At 41.8% G+C, this 7571-nt stretch overlaps 1 pseudogene; it reads right to left on the reverse strand.

The window, feature by feature from the left end:
• Window positions 1–6454: 6454 nt before the first annotated feature.
• Window positions 6455–7279, reverse strand: Hax1-ps3 (HCLS1 associated protein X-1, pseudogene 3; annotated as a pseudogene).
• Window positions 7280–7571: the final 292 nt, after the last annotated feature.

Raw genomic sequence — 7571 nt, forward strand, 5'->3', positions numbered from 1 at the left:
TTGTGTTGTTTTTGCTGCAACTTAAAGGTCAATTCTCTGCCTTTTCCCCCTGAGTAGATCTCTTAGTGCAGTGCTAGTGAATGCTCTCTTACTCTTTTGATATTTTAAGAACATCGTGTATTAGAACATGGCTGGTCCAGAATTTCACTCCCAGAGCGAATACACATTACATGCTATCTTTCCTTATCTATGTAGGAAACAGTTGTTGAGCATTTACTTACAGCAAGATGGTAACTCTCCTAGACAAGAGGAGTTAGCAAGCTGTGAACAGTCGGCTGATGCCATGGTCATGGAGTTCGTGTGATCAGAGATAGGTAACAAGCACACAGAGAACACACAAAGCAGTGGTGGGGGCTAGACAATTAAAGTAGGGTTGTGCTGGACAGTCACTGAATGGTCTTTAGATGTCCTTGATAAAGAGGGCTTCTGTGAATAGCTGACCAAAGCTGAGACCTGAGTGTTAGATAATTGTAAAGTGGGAAGGAGCAGGCAATAGTTTTTTACAGCAACTCAAGTTCTATGTCCTGCTAGAAGGATCAGATGACCTTCACACAGAAAGCAAGAGATTTAGCAGGAAGCGGGTCAGAGAAGGAAGACTGCTATGAAGAGGACATTTGGACATACGGCCAGTGTGATGTTAAGTAGAAGAGTGAGGACTTAGAACTTTGGAAAATTGGACAACCATGAATGAATATGTAGGACAGAGGGGCTTCAGAATATAGACAAAAGGACTTATAAGAAGCCCACAGTGGCAGTTCAGTGAGTGGATGGTGTGCTTTGAGGAAGGAAGTTTTTAAAGACAATTATAAGACTCTAAAAAAGCAAAAGAACACCTATAGGGTTGGATTAAGACCCAGGGTTACAGAAGTGGAATGTTTTAGGTATTTGTGGGGGAGGGCCACTTGGCTGTGTACATTTCTCAAAGCTCACTGACTTTCACACTTAAAGTCTGTATTTCTCAGTATGCACATTTCTTCTCAAATGCAAGGCAACAAAAGCAGGTTAGGGTTGGACTGAAAGGGGTTGGGGATTTAGCTCAGTGGTAGAACGCTTGCCTAGGAAGCGCAAGGCCCTGGGTTCGGTCCCCAGCTCCGAAAAAAAGAACCAAAAAAAAAAAAAAAGAAAGGGTTGGACTGAAGAAAATAGGAAAAAGCCAAAAGTCCTAAATGAAATTCTGGACCAGCCATGGGTTATAGTTTATGGATGATCCACAGAGTGACTGTGGATTCCTGAGGCATTTATATGACAGAAATGTCTTTCAGCGAGTGTCATGGCAGTATGGTATAGAATGAACAGTATATTTATTACTAATGTCTAGTTGTATCAGCATCTCAAAACTTAGAAGTGATGTTTCTGACTCTGTCCCACAACCTGCATTTTAAACTAGGTCCAAGTGACTCATGAATGTTTGGGGAATCCCTAGGTTGGAAAACACAAGGTATAATCAGGGCCACAATAGAGGGTGGTTTGCTATTTCCACTCGTGTTAAACTGTAACTTTAAGTTTTCAGTGAAAAACTCATCTGTTTGAGGATCTATTTGCTTTCTTTTTTTAAGTTCCTGTTTGGTTATGTGCCATTTGGCATAAGTGACTCATTTTGGCTTGGTCTGTTGAGGCTTACTGCAGGAGGAGCTCAGTCTGAACAATAGCCTATAGTTCAACAATCCCTTATGAAACATCTTGAAAAATTTCCCTTCTTTTTCCTAAGTGCTTGCCACATCTTCTCTATACTCTTAAGTTCTGTGCTTAGTTGCTTTTTAAGGTTTGGCACTTGTGGGACAGATTAATGGTTTACTGTCGAAATCTGCAGAGACTAAGGCCAAGCAACTTGTGGCCCACTTCTATAAAGTGACTCACCATGATAAATCTGGAGGGATGGTATGTCTTAGTTATGGCTTCCATCACTGTGAAGAGACACCATGACCAAAGCAACTCTTATAAAGAATAGCATTTCACTGGGCTGATTTACAGGTTCAGAGCCCACGCCCACAGTGACATACTTCCTTCAATAATGCCACACTTAATATTGCCACTCCCCGGGCCAAGCATATTCAAACCACCACATTCCACTCCCTGGCCACATAGGCTTGCTCAAACACATGAGTCTATGGGGGCCATACCTAGCCATAGCATAACAGCCCCCATAAGCTAACAGTCGACAATGTTAAAAGTCTGAAGTTCAAGGTCTCCTCTGAAATTCATGCAATCTCTCAACTGTAATCCCCTATGAAATCGAATTATAAAAAAGCAGATCACATACTTCCAACATCACAGGATATACATTCCAAAACGTCATAGGGAGGGAGTACTGGAGCAAAGCTAGACAGAAACCAGCTGGGCAGACTCCAAACTGCACATTCCTGTCTGATGTCAAAGCACTCTTCAAATCCACAATTTGCTTCATCTCTGTTGGCTGCAGCAACAACCTTCTCCAGCTGGTTCTACTCCCTGTTACCAGCTTTCCTCAGCAGGTATCCCAAGTCTTTGGCATCGCTAACATCTTGGGGTATCCAAAGCAACTTCAGCTTCACAGCCTCTTCAATGTCTGGGCTGCTCCAAAGCGCCTGGGTCACTTCTCCAGTTCTGCCCTCTGTAGTATTCCAGGCTCTGGTCAATTCATTCCATTGCTGCTGTTCTTGGTGGCATCCCATGGTACTGGCATCTCCAATACACTGGAGTCGTCTGCTGTAACTAGGCTTCACCAATAGCCTCTCATAGGATCTCTTCATGGTGTCAAGCCTCAGCTTCTTTGCATGACCCCTTCAGTCCTGGGCCATCAACTATTGGCTGCACCTTCACCAGTGGCCTTTCCTGGCCTCTCAGTGCCAAACCTTAGCTGTTCTTCATGACCTCTTCATACCTTCAAAACCAGCATCTGGGTGATTCTGACAGCATTACCAAGTACAGCTTCTATCTCTGGAATGCAGATTTTTTGTGCTGTCAGAAAACAGTTCCCAGATTTTACCTCAGTGATGCTGGTTTCTTCTTAATTACTGCCAATCCCCTAGCTCCAGCTAGCCAGCATCAATTGCCCCAGTGTATTTTTGACTCTAAAGCCAGAGCCACATGACTGAAACTGCCATGTTCTGCTGCTAGCTGGGGCTGGAACATGGCTACTTCTTCTACTACATAATCACCAGCTCTCTGTTTCCCAATGGTTTTCTTCACTGCATAAGCGTGGCTCTTCTGGAACTTGCTCTGTAGACCAAGCTGACCGTGAACTCAGAGATCTATCTGCATGCCTCTGTCTCCTGAGTTCTGGGATTAAAGATGTGTACTGCCTCTCCTAGAACTAAACCTTTCTTTTCCTGGAACTTGCTCTGTACCAGGCTGGCCTTGAACTCAAAGATCTTGTTTCAGCCTCCTGGTACTAAAGGTGTGTACCACAGTGCATGGGTGTTCGTTCACTTTTCATGGCCATTATGCCTCAATAGAAGAAAAACTAGGGAAGCATCTGGAACACATGGGCACTGGAAAAAATTTCCTGAACAAAACACCAATGGCTTATGCTCTAAGATCAAGAATCGACAAATGGCATCTCATAAAACTGCAAAGCTTCTGTAAGGCAAAGGACACTGTGGTTAGGACAAAACGGCAACCAACAGATTGGGAAAAGATCTTTACCAATCCTACAACAGATAGAGGCCTTATATCCAAAATATACAAAGAACTCAAGAAGTTAGACCGCAGGGAAACAAATAACCCTATTAAAAAATGGGGTTCAGAGCTAAACAAAGAATTCACAGCTGAGGAATGCCGAATGGCTGAGAAACACCTAAAGAAATGTTCAACATCTTTAGTCATAAGGGAAATGCAAATCAAAACAACCCTGAGATTTCACCTCACACCAGTGAGAATGGCTAAGATCAAAAACTCAGGTGACAGCAGATGCTGGCGAGGATGTGGAGAAAGAGGAACACTCCTCCATTGTTGGTGGGATTGCAGACTGGTACAACCATTCTGGAAATCAGTCTGGAGATTCCTCAGAAAATTGGACATTGAACTGCCTGAGGATCCAGCTATACCTCTCTTGGGCATATACCCAAAAGATGCCTCAACATATAAAAGAGACACGTGCTCCACTATGTTCATCGCAGCCTTATTTATAATAGCCAGAAACTGGAAAGAACCCAGATGCCCTTCAACAGAGGAATGGATACAGAAAATGTGGTACATCTACACAATGGAATATTACTCAGCTATCAAAAACAACGAGTTTATGAAATTCGTAGGCAAATGGTTAGAACTGGAAAATATCATCCTGAGTGAGCTAACCCAATCACAGAAAGACATACATGGTATGCACTCATTGATAAGTGGCTATTAGCCCAAATGCTTGAATTACCCTAGATGCCTAGAGCAAATGAAACTCAAGACGGATGATCAAAATGTGAATGCTTCACTCCTTCTTTAAATGAGGAAAAAGAATACCCTTGGCAGGGAAGGGAGAGGCAAAGATTAAAACAGAGACTGAAGGAACACCCATTCAGAGCCTGCCCTACATGTGGCCCATACATATACAGCCACCCAATTAGACAAGATGGATGAAGCAAAGAAGTGCAGACCGACAGGAGCCGGATGTAGATCGCTCCTGAGAGACACAGCCAGAATACAGCAAATACAGAGGCGAATGCCAGCAGCAAACCACTGAACTGAGAATAGGTCCCCCGTTGAAGGAATCAGAGAAAGAACTGGAAGAGCTTGAAGGGGCTCGAGACCCCAAAAGTACAACAATGTCAAGCAACCAGAGCTTCCAGGGACTAAGCCACTACCTAAAGACTATACATGGACTGACCCTGGACTCTGACCCCATAGGTAGCAATGAATATCCTAGTAAGAGCACCAGTGGAAGGGGAAGCCCTGGGTCCTGCTAAGACTGAACCCCCAGTGAACTAGACTATGGGGGGAGGGCGGCAATGGGGGGAGGGTTGGGAAGGGAACACCCATAAGGAAGGGGAGGGGGGAGGGGGATGTTTGCCCGGAAACCGGGAAAGGGAATAACACTTGAAATGTATATAAGAAATACTCAAGTTAATAAAAAAAAAATTATATTTAAAAAAAAAAAGCCTGTGTGTTCCAGTCTCAAGATCTGCATCACAGGTGTGTCCTCCATTTCTAAATTGTAATTCATTTCAAATTAAAAGTTCAAGTGAAAATAATAGCCAGGTCATAATAATGCTTAAATATAATTATCCCTTGTTCAATTGTAAATACATAAACAATAAAATTAGCCGGTAGAAACTTGCCCCAAGGTCACCACTCCCTTAATTCAATTTAATGTCCTTGATTTAGCTCCATGTCACTTCCTGGCATCCCTTTATTTAAACCATATATTTTGTATTTTTTCTTTCTAAGCTTGCTATGTATGCTTGATCAAAACACTTCATGAGAGTAAACCAGAGGACAAAGTCTATGTTGGGCTTTTTTGAAACTTCCTTTGTCAATGTAGTTAATATAAATCTCTTTACCTTAGCATCAGGCAGATTCTTTGAACAAGGGCAAAAGCAGCAACATTCTTTATTAAAACATCATAAGAACGATCTCCAGAGTTCAAATCACTCTCAGGGTCAATGTCTTCCATATCCCTACTAGAATGATCCATTAAGTCCCACTTAAAGCATTCGATGGCTTTCCAAATCCAAAGTTTCAAAATCCACATTCCTCCAAACAAAATCATGGTTAAGCCTACCACAGCAATATTCCACTCCCTGGTACCAACTTCTGTCTTAGTTACAGTTTTACAAGTAACACAGGGACTATATGTATTTGCATGAAGGGCTTTGGAAGTTGACTAAGCATCTTTCATCAATGGTAATTGTTTTCTTTGAACTCCCAGCACTGCAAGAAAAAATTATTTGAAATACACAGAGGTGCTTTAAGCGAACACCATGGTTAATCTGTTATACTTTGCATGCATGTTTGTGACTAAAACAGAAGTTCGACATATTCCATGGCAAATCAAACATTAATAATATTTTCAAAAAATCTGTAATCATTATAATAGTGAAGTAAATTTATTTTTATTCATTTAGATTTCTATATAGTGATTATTAAGTAAGTCTTATCATTGGCCATGTGTAACATGTATTCTCTTATTTATTGATAATAATGAATTTTAAAGATACTTCTATCAACTAATGCTTGTCTGCTTCTATAGCCACCAAAATAAGCATCTGCAAGCTGTCCATTCCTCTACCAGTGTTTGTAAAAATTAAAGAGAACATATTTCTAGGACCTACAGAAACTTTACTTACAGAATGTATTTTAGGTAAGGTTCTTTTTAACATAAATAAACACTCTATTGGTCAGCTTGGATGAATGACAGACTGCCAGAAGTTCAATTAAATGTTTTATACACTCAAGACCCTAGGACGATAGAAAAAGCTAAGCTTATTGGCAGTGGGCAAGGGGAAGGGAGTGAAAAGGATCTGAAGGCTTCTAAAGGTTAACAAAGTTACCAGAACTGAAACCACCATCTTAGGAACAAATCCACTATGGAAAAGGGATCATCCAAAGCTGAAGATCTTTGAGAGTCTGCATCGCTTCTCAAACTATCATGTGCTTCTTGATGGGTCACTGTGTTTTCTCTCTGGCCCTCACTGTCCACCACAGTACAGTGCCCCTCCCTGTCCCATGTGGGACTAAGGCTTAGTGACCTTAGTCACAGAGATGCTCTTGAAGTATGATTTGACTGGGCTTGAAGAAGTGGACAGATCTTCCTGGGAAACCTTAGCATCAAGATCATTGTCCTCTCAGGCTCTAGAATGGGGGAGGGGTGTCATAGGCCATATGTTATCCAATGAAAAGGTCCGTGGGACTCCTAGTCTGGAGCTGGTTTGGGGGATTCAGGTCTTGCATGACTCAAAGATCCTGGGTTGGTGACTATCTGGGTACTTAAGCATTGAGTCCTATAGTGTTTGCCCTTCCCACACTAGGTATTTCTGTCTCAAGACTTGGAAGTTCAGAAGAGTGGAAAGGCAAGTTCCAGGCCCCCATCTCGATGAAAATGCTATTGAAATCTTGTACTAGATCATCAAAGCCAAAGTAGCCATAAAATCAGATCCCTCTTCCAGAGCTGAGCTGAAATGGAATCTCTCCAGAGTCCAAGAACCATCAAGCCTATAGCTCCCTTGACCCCATGTGCCTCTTTCTTCCTCTCCTTTGTCATCATCATTGTCATCATGTTGAATCATTCCTCCCAAGGGAAAAAAAAAAGATCTCTGTGGCTCCAAGGTCCAGGAAAGTTGTGAAAGTCTAAGAAAAGATCAAAGAAGCTCATTACTGTAGGAAGACTAGAAACTTTGAACTTCTGCAACCTATGGCACTATGAAACTGCCAGCTTTCACTACCCTATTGAATCTATTTTAGATAATTCTTGCACAGGTCTGTGCATATGTTTGTATGTATATATCCTGTACAACCAGTCTCTATATGTAAGTTTCAAAGGTATCCTCAGACCCAACCAACTGTAGATGGGAAACATTTAAAAACATTAACATCCTTACACAGACCATGGTCATTGCCCTTACCCAATCTAACATCTGTATGTCATATTTGCATTGTATTAGGTA

Source organism: Rattus norvegicus, chromosome 15, assembly GCF_021556685.1.
Source record: "Rattus norvegicus strain SHRSP/BbbUtx chromosome 15, alternate assembly SHRSP_T2T, whole genome shotgun sequence".
In the NCBI taxonomy this organism is placed as follows: Eukaryota; Metazoa; Chordata; class Mammalia; order Rodentia; family Muridae; genus Rattus; species Rattus norvegicus.